The sequence below is a fragment of the Ailuropoda melanoleuca genome, chromosome 7 (genome assembly GCF_002007445.2).
Source record: "Ailuropoda melanoleuca isolate Jingjing chromosome 7, ASM200744v2, whole genome shotgun sequence".
In the NCBI taxonomy this organism is placed as follows: Eukaryota; Metazoa; Chordata; class Mammalia; order Carnivora; family Ursidae; genus Ailuropoda; species Ailuropoda melanoleuca.
The window spans coordinates 98,445,361-98,460,914 of record NC_048224.1 but is presented as its reverse complement, the minus strand read 5'-3'; the positions used below and the strand labels follow the sequence as shown (position 1 = coordinate 98,460,914).

Genomic DNA, 15,554 nt, shown 5'->3' with positions numbered 1-15,554 from the left:
CAGCATTACTTTAATCCCAAAACCAGACAAAGATCCCACTAAAAAGGAGAATTAAGGCCAATATCCTTGATGAACATGGATACAAAAATTCTCAACAAGATACTGGCAAATCAAATCCAACAGTACATTAAAAGAATTATTCACCATGATCAAGTGGGATTTATTCCTCGGCTGCCAGGGTGCTTAAATATTCAAAAGTCAATTAATGTGACACACCACATTAATTATAGAAAGTATAAGAACCACATGATCCTCTCAGTAGATACAGAAACATCATTTGACAAAATATAGCACCCATTCTTGACAAAAATACTCAACAAAATAGGGATAGAGGGAACATATCTCAACACCATAAAAGCCATATACAAAGACCCACAGCTCATATCATCCTCAGTGGGGAAAAACTGAGAGCTTTTCCTCTACAGTCAGGAACACGGCAGGGATGTCCGCTATCACCACTGCTGTTCAACATAGTATTAGAAGTCCTGGCCTCAGCAATCAGACAACAAAAAGAAATAAAAGTCATTCAAATCAGCAAAGAAGTCAAACTCTCACTCTTTGCAGATGACATAATATTCTGTATGGAAAACCCAAAGGACTCCACCCCAAAATTGCTAGAATTCATACAGGAATTCAGCAAAGTGGCAGGATATAAAACCAATGCACAGAATCAGTTGCATTTCTATACACTAACCATGAGACAGAAGAAAGAGAAATTAAGAAGTCAATCCCATTTACAACTGCACCAAAACCCATAAGATACCTAGGAATAAACCTAACCGAAGAGGCAAAGGTTCTGTACTCAGGAAACTGTAGAAGACTCATGAAAGAAACTGAGGAAGACACAAAGAAATGTAAAAACATTCCATGCTCATGTTTTGGAAGAACAGATACTGATAAAATGTCTACGCTACCTAAAGTAATCTACACATTTAATGCAATCCCTATCAAAATATCACCAGAATTTTTCATAGAGCCTGAACAAATAATCCCAAAATTTTCATGGAACCACAAAAGACCCAAATAGCAAAAACAATCTTGAAAAAGGAAAGCAACACTGGAGGCATCACAATTCTGGACTTCAAACTACATTACAAAGCTGTAGTGATCAAGACAGTATGATGCTGGCACAAAAAGACACATAGATCAATGGAACAGGATAGAGAACCCAGAAATGGACCCCCAACTCTATGGTCAACTAATCTTCAACAAAGGAGGAAAGAATATCCAATGCAAAAAAGATAGTTTCTTCAATAAATTGTGCTGGAAAAACTGGACAGCAACATGCAGAAGAATGAAACTGACTACCTTCTTATGCCATACAAAAAAAATAAATTCAAAATGGATGAAAGACCTCAATGTGAGAGAGGAATCTATCAAAATCCTAGATGAGAGCACAGCCAGCAACCTCTTTGACATGGGCTGTAGCAGCTTCATACTAGATATGTCTCCTGAGGCAAGGGAAACAAAAGCAAAAATGAACTATTAAACCATCAACAAAACTAAAAGGCAACCTATAGAATCAGAGAAGACATTTGCAAATGACATATCTGATAAAGCATATCCAAAATATATAAAGAACTTATCAAACTCAACACTCAATTGACAAATAATCCAGTAAAGAAATGGACAGAATACATGAATAGACATTTTTCCAAAGAAGATATCCAGATGGCCAACAGACCATGAAAAGATGCTCAGCATCACTCATCATCAGGGAAATACAAATCAAAAGTACAATGAGATATCACCTGTCAGAATGGCTAAAGTTAACAACACATGAAACAACAGGTATTGACATGCATGTGGAAAAAGGGGAAGCCTCTTAGGCTGTTGGTGGGAATGTAAATTGGTGCAGCCACTCTGGAAAACAGCAGGGAGGTTCCTCAAAGACTTAAACATAGAATTTCCCTAGGATCCAGCAATTTCACTCAAGACAAATATCATGTTTCACTCATATGTGGAATTTATGTAACAAAACAGATGAAAATAGGGGGAAAAAAGAGAGGCAAACCATTGAAGAGACTCAACCTAGAGAACAAACTGATGGTTATCAGAGGGGAGATGGGTGGGAGGATAGGTTAAATGGGTGATGGGTATTAAGGAGGGCACTTGTGATGAGCACTGGGTGTTGTATATAAGTGATGAATCACTAAATTCTACACCTGAAACTAATATTACACTGTATGTTAACTAACTGGAGTTTAAATAGAAACTTGAAAAAATGGATTAAACACTTGAATATAAAACCTGAAACCATAAATTCTTAGAAGAAAACATAAGCAGTAAGCTCCTTAACAATATTTGGCTTAGCAATATTTGTTTGAACCAATCTCCTCAGGCAAGGGAAACAAAAGCTAAAATAAATAAATGGGATTAGGTCAACCTAAAAAGCTATTGACAGGCAAAGAAGATAATCAACAAAACAAAAAGGCAACCTCCTGAGTGGGAGAAAATATTATACAATTATACATTTGATGAGGGGTTAATATCCAAAATACATAAAGAATTTATACAACTTAATATCAAAAAATCAAACAATTGGATTTAAAAATGGGCAGAGGACCAGAATAAACATTTTTCCAAAGAAGACAATCAGATGGCCAACAGGCACACAAAAAGATGCTAATGATCAGAGAAATGCAAATTGAAACTACAGAGATACCACCTCACACCTGTCAAAATAGCTATTATCTAAAACAAAACAAAACAAAAAATAACAAGTGTTGGTGAAGATGTGACAAAATCGCAACCCTCCTACACTCTTTTTGGGAATGTAAGTCAGTGCAGCGACTATGGAAAATGGTATGGAGTTTTCTCAAAAAATTAAGAATAGGACTACTATACAATTCAACAATTCCACTTCTGGGTATTTATTCAAAGAAAATGAAAACACCAATTTGAAGAGATATATGTACTCCTATGCTCATTGCAGCATTATTTACAATAACCAACATATGGAAGCAACATAAGAATCCACCGATGGAAGAAAGGATAAGGAAAACGTGATACACATTTACAATGGAATACTACTCAGCCATAAAAAGAATGAAATCTTGCCATTTGCAACAACATGGATGGACCTAGAGAGTAGTATCCTGAATGAAATAAGTCAGACTGAGGAAGAGAAATGTCATACGATTTTACTTATGCCATATGATTCATTTATATGTGGGATCTAAAAAAAAAAGAAACCTTTAAAAAAGAAAACCAAACGAACAGAACAAAACCAAGCCATAGATATTGGAAATTATTGGTTACCAGAAGAGGGAAGGGTCACAGGGGAAGGCAAAATGCGCGAAGAGGATTAAGAGATACAAACTTTCAGTAATAAAATAAGTCATGGGGATGTAATATACAGCGTAGAGAATATAGTCAATAATATCGTAACAACTTTGTATGTTGGCAGATGGTAACTGGACCTATCATGGGGGTCATATTGTAATGTTTAAAAATATTGAATCACTATGAGGCACACCTGAAACTAATGGGATATTGTATGTCAATTATACTTCAATAAAAAGAGGAATGTGAAGTTAAAATTTTATTCTGAACTTTTAACTTTTATTCTAGTCGAAGATTTGAGAGGACAATTTAATATTGTGAGAAGAAATAGTATCAAGACATTTTTTATTAGTTATCTGATTTGCACGTAACCCATGTTAAGTGTACTGATGTTTGTTCTATTCTAGGTATTTATTATAATATTTGGTGTTATATAGAATGTTATAGTTATAATCTTATGATTACAATAGGGCAAAAGTTCAAAACTACAATTCATGGTCACTTGAGATTTACATGAATAAGTCCAATGTTAGGGATTATAATACATGTTCTCCCTTCTAAAAATATGTTTAAAATACTACCTTACCTCAGAATCATGGGAAAAAATATTGAGACTCTTCACTTACTCCCAAAAGAGGTACTTTGAACAAGTGTCCTAAATTGGGTTTTTCTGCAAACCTCTTCATCTCAGGAGAGAGGTTTACACATAAGAACAAGAAACTGAAGAGCCACAGGAGCTTTCTGCCCTTTGCATTTACCATCATGGTGCTGCTCCTTTCATATGGATGCGACAACAGGAAAGCTTCCCTCCTCACAACTACACTTACTTGTTTTCAAGCCTCCTGAAACGCTACCATTAAAGATGCATTATTCAGAGAAATAAGTGCTTTATTTTAAAACAAAATCCTTTGGGAGTGCAACAATATTCCAAATAATTTGGAATTTCCTTCCAAAGCATTTATTTTATTTCAAGGATATGATTCCAGCTCGCCAGGCAAATATTTGTAATTAGTCAAATTCATTCACACTCTTCTAAGAGCTTTTGGATTTTAAAATTATGGGGAGTTGTTGTTATTGCTTTGGTTTGTTTTGTTTCTTTGAGGAGGGATAGCTGAGGACTCTGAATCTCAGAAGCATTTGAATAGACATCTATTACTGTTGTAGGATCCCTAGGGTAAGTGGAATGTGAAATGACAGGAAAATGCCCATCATTTATTACCAAAAGCCTCAATTTTGACCCCAATGTAGAACTCATGTGATGGTAAGGTGGCTTTGACCAGGCAGGACATTGTAGTCCTACCTCTCTGGACCTAAAATATTAATTTTTATTCTGAATGTCTTTTTCTCAGAAACTCCCTCTTTCTACCACCTCCTGTATCTGATCAAGATCAAATACAACAAAGTCTAGTTCCAAAATAGCTGTAACATGTGCAGTTGTTGTCACCCCCACTGACACTGTCCTTACCCAAGCATCACACGCTCTCATTGGAACATTCAACAACCTCCTACCTGGTCCCACTATTTCCTCTTTTGTCCCCACCTGATCCATTTTCACTGACTTCTCCTTTTAGCTTCTTATTTTGCCATTAGCTTTTTTGGTCACTGTGCTCAACTCTACTCCCTACAAATGCTGCTTCCATGCTGGATTATTCCTCTTTTGTTTACATTTCATCCAGCTCTAATCATGGATGTTAGTGCCTTGGAAGCTTTCACTAAAATGCTCTTCTCATGTATTTTATATTAGGTAATCCTACTGTGGCTTACTGTAGCTTTTCAGCACAGCAGCATACCAATACTCAAATTGTTAGTCCTCACATTTCTGTGTAATGGGTAAGCTCTGTAAACTCATGTCTGTCTTGCTCAAACGTGCACCATCAGTGCCTGGGAGGGGTGACTGGCAAATATACTTAATCGTGGGCGAAAAAATGTTGATGAATAGTGAAGAATGCACAGAAAATTAAAAGGAAAGAGAACTAATGGACAGAAGTAGAAACTGCCCTATTGTTGGAGTTTTAACACTCCCCTCCTCACCCTCACTAAAAATTCCACCCCTATAATATGGCCCTGGTGTATCCTTGGTTTTGACCCATACCAGGATTCCTCCTTAGCAGACTTGAACCAATTTTAAAGGAGCACCTGTACCAATTTTAAAAGTTAGATTTGACACAAAATTTAATTAGTAAATTTAGTGATTAAGAAGGGGGTCTCTGTGGTCAAACTATTAGATTCATTACCAAGCAAAAGACTTAAGGCAGATTATTAAACCTCTATGTGACACAGTTTACTCTTTTATAACATAGAAATAATAACAGTTTCTCATATATGAAATCATTCTGAAGATGAAGTGAGATTATATATACATATATAAGTGAGATTATATATACATATAAAATATTTAGACCAGTGCTAGACAAAGAAACTGATATAAATTTGTCAACTATGAGAATCTCCATGGTGTATTAAATTATGCAGAGTTTGAGAGGTTAAACTGCATTTTAAGTAAGAGTAATAAAGAATAAATAATACATATATGAAAGTTCAAACATATAACATAAATTAAATATATGTAACATATAAATTAAATGATCATGGATCAATCATCCACCTTATGAGCTTGAACACTACCAATAACTTTTAAGAACTGACAACATAATTCCCTGTCTCTGTGTTAAACAAAACTGGGGCACAGAGTTATAATATTTTGTCTCTAAAACACCCTATTACCCATATTGTTTGCCCTTTTTTCTTTTCCTTTGCTTTTAATTTTCCATGTCACAAAAATTCTTGAAAAGTTAAAGCTCATTATAGTCAAAGCAATCTTAAAAAAGGAAAGCGACGCTGGAGGGATCACAACTCTGGACCTCAAGCTACATTACAAAGCTGTAGTGATCAAGACAGTATGGTACTAGCACCAAAACAGACACATAGGTCAATGGAACAGAATAGAAAAACCAGAAATGAATCCACAACTATATGGTTAACACATCTTCAACAAAGCAGGAAAAAGTCTCTTCAACAAAAGGTGTTTGGAAGACTGGAAAGCTCCATGCAAAAGAATGAAGCTGGACCATGGTCTTATACCATACACAAAAATAAACTCAAAATGGATTGAACACTTACTTTGAATGGGCAGAATGCAACTCATTTTGAATTTATTTTTGTGTATGGTATAAGAAAGTGTTTCATTCCTTTACGTGGGGCTGTCCAGTCTTCCCCAACACCATTTGTTGAAGAGACTTTTCCTCATTGTACATTCTTGCCTCCTTTGTTGTAGATTAACTAACCATATCTGCGTGGGCTTATTTCTGGGCTCTCTGTTCTATTCACTGATCCATGTGTCTTTTTTATGCTAACCTCACCTTCTTCAAAGAAGGAAAAAGATGAATTTCTCAGTTTTCAATAAAGATGTTTTAAGCTTTCCTCTAGATCTTTTTACTTCAATAACTAGTATGGCATGTTTTCATCACTGTTTAAAAAGCTCAATACATAAAATGAAAATGTTATCCCAACAGAAAACATTTTTGCAGTTTTTGGTGTTTGTTCTGTTTTGTTTTGTTTTGAATCCTGAAATCCCTGGGGTTACATAGCCAAACCCTCTGTTTCATTTTCTGTGGCTATAATGACAGAGTAAAAAAACTACAATCCACTCTTAACAGCAAATTTTAAAAATGCATCAAAGCTCCAAAGGGAAAAGTACACTGAGAATTATAAGTTCTATTAGATGGTGTCCCACTTGTAGGGCAGTGTTTATGTGCATGCTTCCACCGCATTATTCCTCACAAGACACCATGGATTGCTTCAGAGTCAGCAGTGATTCACCCACTAAAACTAGCACCAGGGAAGCATTAATGTTACTTTTTAGAGCCATCTTTCCAGATTTTTAGATTTGACCTTCAAAGGTAGCATGCATTTTCACTACTCTGAGATCTAAAATACAAAAACATAGATACTGTTTGAAATATTTCATTAACTTCTTAAGGCTCAAATTTTGTAAATTTCCCTGTCAGAAATATACCAGATGATTTTAAACTTAGATAAATAGTGAACAGTTTGTATGTCCGACAATTTGTTCATTTGGGGATTTTATATTTTTCAGTGTCTCTCCCTGTCTCTCTCATTCTGCTCCCTTGAGCTCAGGTTCCAAATGAGTGATGCTGAGCCTCCATAGGGGATGTAAAGAGCGGCGTTTGAGAAAGGCTGTCTTTTTGGGTCCCGCATCTGCTGACAGGATGATGAAAAGTTAATAGGCCAAATACACTTGCTATTTACAGGTGCATGAGCCTTAATAGTGAATTCTTTTCACAGCTGTCACTTTGTGCCCCAAGATACACCCATTGTCACAAGCAACCTGTTTGTTAAGGAAGTTTTAACCTCTTCAGAGTCAGAGCTTGAAATTTCAATCAGTAGAGAGCAAGATTTATAAATGACAAGGATTTAACAATGCCACTGGTGGAAATACTTCTGTAAGGCGCAAGATAGGACCAACGTATGAGAATCTTGGAGCAGTCTAATGGACTGACTGACCTGTCACCACTCATGTAATTCTCCCACAGATTACACTCTGTTGGTGTAAACCAATGTTATCAAACTTGTCTAATCGTGAGGATCACCTGCGTGGCTTGTGGTTACACCAACCGATTCTTGAGTCCCCTGGAGAACAGAATTCAGTAGATACGAAGCAGAATTCAGGAAATTCAATTATTAACAAGTACCCTAGGTGATTTTATCGATTCAGCAAGTGTGAGTAGTACTGATTAGTCCATGCATGCCATTGGCAACCCTCTTCTTTCTACCTGTAGCTTATGTCAGTACACCATGAAAGCCAGGCTTCTGACAGGCTTTAGAAAGGATGCTTCTCCCTGCAGAAACTACATCACTGATGTGGTCCACAAACACCTGTATGACAGTGTCCCTACTCTAATGCAGTCTGCACAGGGCAAACCCTGTGAGCTGTTGCTGTAACCTAAGAAATAGCCCCTGCTGTCCAAATTCTCACATGCTCATTCCTTCCCTTCACAGAAAATATTGTTTTTGGGGGGGTTTTTTTTTTTTTTTTTTTTTTTTTTTTTTTTTTTTTTTGTTTAAGACAGTGCACTCTGTTTCACTCCTCCCTGCATAGTAGCCAGACCAGTACCTGTGGTTCTTGGAAGCAAATGCACCATATTTTTCTGGGGTAGCTCTTCTCTAAGTGAAGATGCAAGGGTTCAATCTTCCATCTTGTGTCTTCTCCAATTCAGCCTATGGTTTCCAACTGCATGGAAAGGGAAGGGAAGGGAGAAGGAGCTGTGAATCTCCAAGGATGTTTTAGGACTACAGTGCCCTTAAAGGAACTAGTGATTTATCCCTAACGAAGCTGGAGATACGTTCTTACTGTTTCTACATATACAGCAAGAGGAAAGGGACACACTGAGGATGCTGCCGGGCTGTTCCACTGCCCTATTCAGATGGAGTAATATAACTTCTCTCTTCCAGGCTCACCACACAGACTGATTTGTACCAGATTTTAAATTCTTGAATAAGCCTCTTCATGTGTTTCATTTTTTTTGATCTTAGTTAAAATAAATTAACTGGTAGATATTTCAATCATATTAAGAGCCCAGAAGGGGAGGTAGTATAACACCAGGCATTTGTTTGCTTCTTCCTTTTTGAATAGGAAAGCTTTTGAAGATGCATATTTAAAAAAAACACATTTTTATTTTTGTTTTTGTATTCAAAGGTCTAACTTAGTGTAATTGTTTAAGTAAATACCATTGAGTTTTAATCCTCTGAGAACAAAGAGAGATTATTCGTTCCTTTCACACAGAAAAAGGACCCCATCCTCCCAGCACATACCCACATCACGGTCATTAAATGAAATGCACTCAGAAACAAGGCTGTCTACACACCACAGTAATAATATCTGTTTTTCTCTTTAGACCTTTACAAATATAATATGGCTTTTATTTCCCTTTCCACACCTTAGTTCCAGAGTCTTTTATCCACATCATAATATCCAAGACAATTATTTCTTTGATTTTTCATTCAGATGAAGTACATTATGGATCGTTATGAAAATACTGTAGAAGTCGTGCGTCTTTTCTCCAAAAACAAACCAGAGACACATATAAATAATACTTATGTATAGTTTTGACAGGTTCAAGTTTCTTTGAAGGCAATCCATAAATCACAGACACCTTAGATATAAGCTCAGTAACTTTTGATTTAAGGTGGAAAACTAAACAATGATAATAATTTTAAAACTTTGTAGAATGCATGAAAACAAAAGGCCACATTTGCAGAAATAACAGGTGACTGATATGTTCATGCAGTGCTAGCATACATCTATTGTTTGTAATTAGTTTCATTTTTCTATTCCCACAAATAATTGGGAATGTTCTTCCCACATACAGAACTTGAAAAAAATAAATCATTGCTCCTTGGCTTTCAGAAATATGACATGGTTTATATCAAAATTTCTCTCCTGTAGCTGTCTGACTTTCCAAATTGTGTGCTTATTTCTACAAATCCTTTTAACAGAAAAAAAAAGTTACAAGTTTTTTGTTTTGCTACATGTTCCCTGACTTGAACAATTTCAACAACCATTTCTTCAGTCAGCTTTAACTTTAATCAATTTTGACATTCTGACTGCCCTGTTCTTGGAGAGGTTGATTACTTCATACTCTTTGACCCAGAAGTGATATCTTGCTATGTTTTTATACATCCATATCCCAGATTTTCTAAAATTTTCTTGGTGCTATCTTTATTGTTTTGAGCATTTCTGTACCTAGACTGGAAAAAATTAACATTCTTCAGACCACATTAATTCATCAGACATTACAATGATTTCTATATTCAGCAAAAATTGGGAACAGAATATATGTGTAAATTTGGATAAGCCTTTTAGTGCAGTGAAATCTAGACTTGTTCATGAAAGTAATGTACATGTATATGTGTGTATGTACAAGTCTGTATTTATTTCCTATTGCTACAATAACAAATTATCACAAACTTATCAACTTAAAACAATACAAATATATTAGTTTCCAGATCTGTGGGTCTAATAGTCTTACTTAAGGCTAAAATGAAGGTGTGGGTAGGGCTGTGTTCCTTTCTAGGAGTCTCTAGGCGAGAACCCTCTTCCTTGCCCTTTCCAACCTCTAGAAGCTGCTGGCATTCTCTTTCCTCCATCTTTAAAGCCAGCAGAGTTCCCTATCACTGACCCTTCAGTATTACATCTTCCTCTGACCACAATTGGGAAAGGTTCCCCGCTCTGAAAGACTCATGAGATTAGATTGCCCCACTCAGATAATCCTGGAAAATCTCCCCATCTCAAAGTTCTTAATCTTAATCACACTCACTAATTTTTTTTTTGTCATGTAGGTAATTTACAGGTTTTGAGCATTAGGATATGAACATTTTGGTGTTCATTAATCTACCTACCACAATATGATAGTTTATGATATATGACATATCACATTTATGTGTATATACATATAATGTGTATTACATTTTTGTTTTGAAGCATATCATACATAAAAAAGTATGTGTGCTTATATATGTGTGTGTGCATATATATATGTATATATACACAGCTTATATGATAATAATCAAATGAAAACACATATAACTACTACCTAGGCTAAAAAAGAATATTACTGGTAGCTTAGAAGCCTTCCTCCTCTGGTTTGCTCCTTTCCTATATGCACACCCCTTCCTTCTTTCCTACCTCTCCCCCTAAACAGCACTGATATTGGATTTTGTGTTAACTGCTCTGATAGACATTAGTAGTGCCCATTAAATCTTTCTGTACCTTTCCTATCTGGACATATACGAGGCAAAATTTTCCACTCCCTCCCCACCCAACAGGTAGGTAAGACTATGTACTACTGAAAAATGAAATATGACTGGAAATGAAATTTCTTACTACTCTCTGAAGCAAAGTAAAGTTCTATGTGGTCCTCGATTCTCTTTGGCCTTTTGCGAGGAACAGTGGTAGGGCACATGATTAAAGCAGCTTGAATTTGTGTCACCACACGGAGGATGCCATCATTTGCACTGAAATTTGCATTAGCAAAAATTAAACCTAAATACTGTAAAGATACTGAGACTTTTTTCTTTGAGCAAGTGAAACAGACGTACCTATCTAAGTCATATTATTTAATTTTCTCTATCATTCTCCCAATTCTTCAATAATGCCTAAATAATAGGTTAGTTTCCTTATTTTTCAAATTAATGCATATGGCATAAAATTGTATATATTTTTTGTGGTTTGTATCTTTTACTCATTGTTTTAAATATTTTTCTTTTTTTAATATATTTTTTATTCATTATGTTAGTCACCATACAGTACTTCATTAGTTTCTGATGTAGTCTTCCATGGTTCATTGCTTACGTATAACACCCTGTGCTCATTGCAATATGTGCCCTCCTTAATCTATGTAAAAATGTGCAACTTTTTTTCCTTAATTTTCACTAATATAAATTTTATCATATTGACATGTTTTAAACTCTGCATTTTGCAATTAAGGGGCATTTGCATTATACTAGAAGTTTTTCTGGTATGAATAATTTTGTATATGTGTTCTTTTAAATATCACCTGGTGCGTATGTAATAGTGTGTCTTTAGTATATAAATAAAAGGGAAATGGTTGAATTGTAGGATTATACACATGTACAACATTTTAGAAACATTTTTTTAACTTCTACAATTTGTAGCTCCACTAGTTTTAGTGAGAGTTGTCATTCCAAATATTTTTGACAATATTTCACATTGAGAAAACTTTGAATTGTTCCTAATTAGGTAGATCTGCTATTTTATATTATGGCCATTCTAATTTACATTTCTCTATTAGTAATGAGGGTAAGCATCCATTCAAATGTTATGGGTCATTTGGAATAATTCTGCTAATTCCAGTCTTTTGCCCATTTTCCAAATAACTTGTTTCTTACTGATTTATTAGAGCTCTTTCTAGGTTCTAAATACAAATCCTTTATCAATTACAAATAATTTGTTCCATTTTCTGGCATACATTTTCATCATTAAAGTGCCTTTTCATTTACAGACCTTAATTTTTTTAAAGAAGATTTTATTTATTTGAGAGAGTGTGTGTGTGTGCATGAGAAGGGGGTAAAGGGCAGAGGGACAAGCAGACAATCTGTTAAGTGCTGAGCAGAATGTGGGGATCAATTCCAGGGCCCTACATCATGACCTGAGCCAAAGTCAGATGCTTAACCTACTGATTTCTTAATTTTAATGTAATAAAACAGATTTTAGAGTAAGGGAATCAGGTGTCCCCAGATTTCTTAATTTTAATGTAATAAAACATAACTGATCTTTCCCCACATACTTACCAATTTTTGTGGCTTATTAAAAAAAAATCCTTGACTAAACATACAAAGTCATAAGGATATTCTTCCATATTTTCTCAAAGTATTACAGTCCTGTCTTTCATCCATCTGTAATGTATTTTCAGATGTTGTGCAATGTAGAGAAGAAATTTCATTTTTTCTCCTTCTCCATAACCAAATCCCCTAGCGCTATTGACTGAATAGTTTCTATACATGTATAGATCTCTTTATGTTTTCTCTAGTCCATTGATTTGTCCTCTTATACTATCCAACTATACAACATCAATTTGCTTTCTCAAAACCCTTTATAGAAATGTCTTCCCTTGGCTAATTTTGGCTTTTAGTTCTCACATATGAATTTTGCTTTATTTTTCTAAAGATTTATTTGTTTGTTTGTTTATTTATTTATGAGAGAGAGCACGAGAGGGAGAGCACTATCTGAGGCAGGGGCAGAGGGAGAGGAAGAAGCAGACTTTCCACTGAGCAGGGAGTCCTATGTGCTGTGGGGCTCAATCCCAAGGCCCTGGGATCATGACCTGAGCTGAAGGCAGATGCTTAACCCATTAAGTCATCTAGGCACCCTTCACATATGAATTTTAGAACTATCTTGTTGAATTCCATATCAAATTTTCTATCTGCTATCCAGGGCTGGCTTTTAAAAATTACTTATGTGCCATCCCCTGAACACTTTCACTGTCAAGAAAACAGCCACAAGGCAATAACTAGCTAGACAGTAGACTAAATGTTACATCTGGAAAAACAAAATGATTTATGTAAATAGCTAGCCAATTTATGTCACTATACTTTCTTCTGGATACCAAATCTTTATTTTAGCGTTCTTCCTACAGATACAACAACATGTTCATGGCTTCCCCAAGACAGAGTAAGTTCTCATCAAATCATTGCATTCAGCTCAATCATAGGCTCTCCTTCTGATGTATAGTTTTCTCTATTATATCTGAACCTGATTCCCTTACTCTAGCTACACATGAACTAAAAAGACAAGGTTTCTACCACCCCTTGACCAATTAAGAGTGGTGAGACGGTCTAGAAAAACTATAATAAAGACTCTTACTCATAAAAGAGAAGCATTTCAAACACACAGTAATCACTGGCCACAGTGATTACGCAATCAAGCTAAATAGGTCTTGTGAGATTCTTCTGCTTTGTCACTTTGAGATGCCAAATTCTTCACTCAGCAGCTTGAACAAACAAATCTCATAATCTATAAAGATTTAAATAGCAAAAGATATTAGTTCTTGTTTACATCAAGTCCAAAACATGTTCCTATTTGATGGGTGACTCTTCTCCACATAGACTCCTTCCATCTTATGGTTTCACCATCTTTAGTATATGACTTCCGGATTTGCTGTGTTATCTCAAACAAGAATATAAATAGCATGGAGGACAGTGAATGGGAGAAATTTATGGGCCTGGCCCTCGAAGGGGACTACATCACTTCTTTCTTTTTTTTTTTTTTAAGATTTATTTATTTGTTCATTTGAGAGAGAGAGAGAAAGAGAAAGAGGATGTGGGCAGAGGGAGAGGGAGAAGGAAAGAAGTAGACTGCTCACTGAGCATGGAGCCAGACACGGGGTTCAATCTCAGGACTCTGAGATCAGACCTGAGCTGAAACCAAGAGTCAGATGTTTTACTAACTGCGCCACCCAGGTACCTGGGACCACATCATTTCTGGTCAATTTCTAGTGAACTAGAACTTGGTCATATGGCAATTTTGATTTCAGGAGAAGCAGAGGAATTTAGTAAAGCTGTTGCCCAAGAGGAAAAGGAATTTGGTTTCACAAACGTCTGCTTATATTTGCCCTTACCTGCTTATATTTGTTCATATTATAGGATTTTCCTTGGAAAATAAATTTGGGATTCATGCCAGAAAGGAAGACAAAATCATATAATTTAAAAATAATATCAATAATTATATTCTATATTTTATTCAGTTGGCGGTCCCTATATGCCAGAAGCTGTGATATTTAAATGTGTAACATTTAATTCTCATGACATCTGAAATAAGTACTTTTGATATTTACATTTACCAATGAAGACACTGAAGTCAGGAGAAAGTTTCTTGCCCAAAGTTACATAGCCATAAATGTGATATTCTGTACCTTAAACTTCGTTTATCTGATTCTGTAACTCTCATGCTAATAGTCCACAGTATATCCAACAGTCAAATGCAGATGAATCCCCCGGCTGAGTAATAAGGAAGGAGTTAAATGGAAGAAAGAACAGTTATGTTGTATGTTAGGGGTTGAGGAGGGCTTATATAGACTAAGGTATGCAGATTTAGGAAGAAATAACTTTTAAGCTACCAGTGAATGTAAGCTTAAGTATTATAATGTGTATGGTGTATCTCCAATAAACATATATTGAGATATAATGTGCTTTTTTCCTTTTTTCTTTTGGTAAAAAATTCATAACTAAAATTTATCATCTTAACTACCTGAAGTGTACAGTTCAGTAGTGCTAAGTATATTCACAGTGTTGTAAAATAAATCCCTAGAGCTTTTCCATCTTGCAAATCTAAAACCCTATACTCATTAAACTATGACTTCCCTCTTTGCACTCCCGTCAGACACTGATTAACAACTAGTCTACTCAAAATGTGTTTTTAAGATGTTGTAATTTTGGAATTTAAGAGAAATGAAAAGTTCAATAGAGAATGATCTCCAGTTACATATGGAAATCAACTGTCAATCTATTCTCCATCTACTTTCAGAGATCTCAGTGTAGCACTGCATATGAGAAAATGCCACTATCCACTTAGGGTAAGAAAAAATATGATATAAAGAAGGATAATACAAGCCCTTGAAAGATGAATACTCTCTTGTCTGGATTGAACTGCAATGACTGACTTAACAGAATTATGTATGGATAGAGGGTCAATAAATTTTTGACATAGATTGCTGGCAATGTGCCAAAGTAGT

At 35.5% G+C, this 15,554-nt stretch overlaps 1 long non-coding RNA gene across 1 annotated transcript in view; it reads right to left on the bottom strand.

Annotated features, from left to right (window-relative positions):
* The window catches only part of LOC117803105, a 47,460-nt gene that overhangs the window by 27,091 nt on the left and 4,815 nt on the right, over nucleotides 1-15,554 (bottom strand). The window contains exon 2 of the long non-coding RNA XR_004626761.1: nucleotides 8,420-8,536. This is a non-coding gene — a long non-coding RNA (uncharacterized LOC117803105). The remainder of the gene's footprint in view (nucleotides 1-8,419; nucleotides 8,537-15,554) is intronic.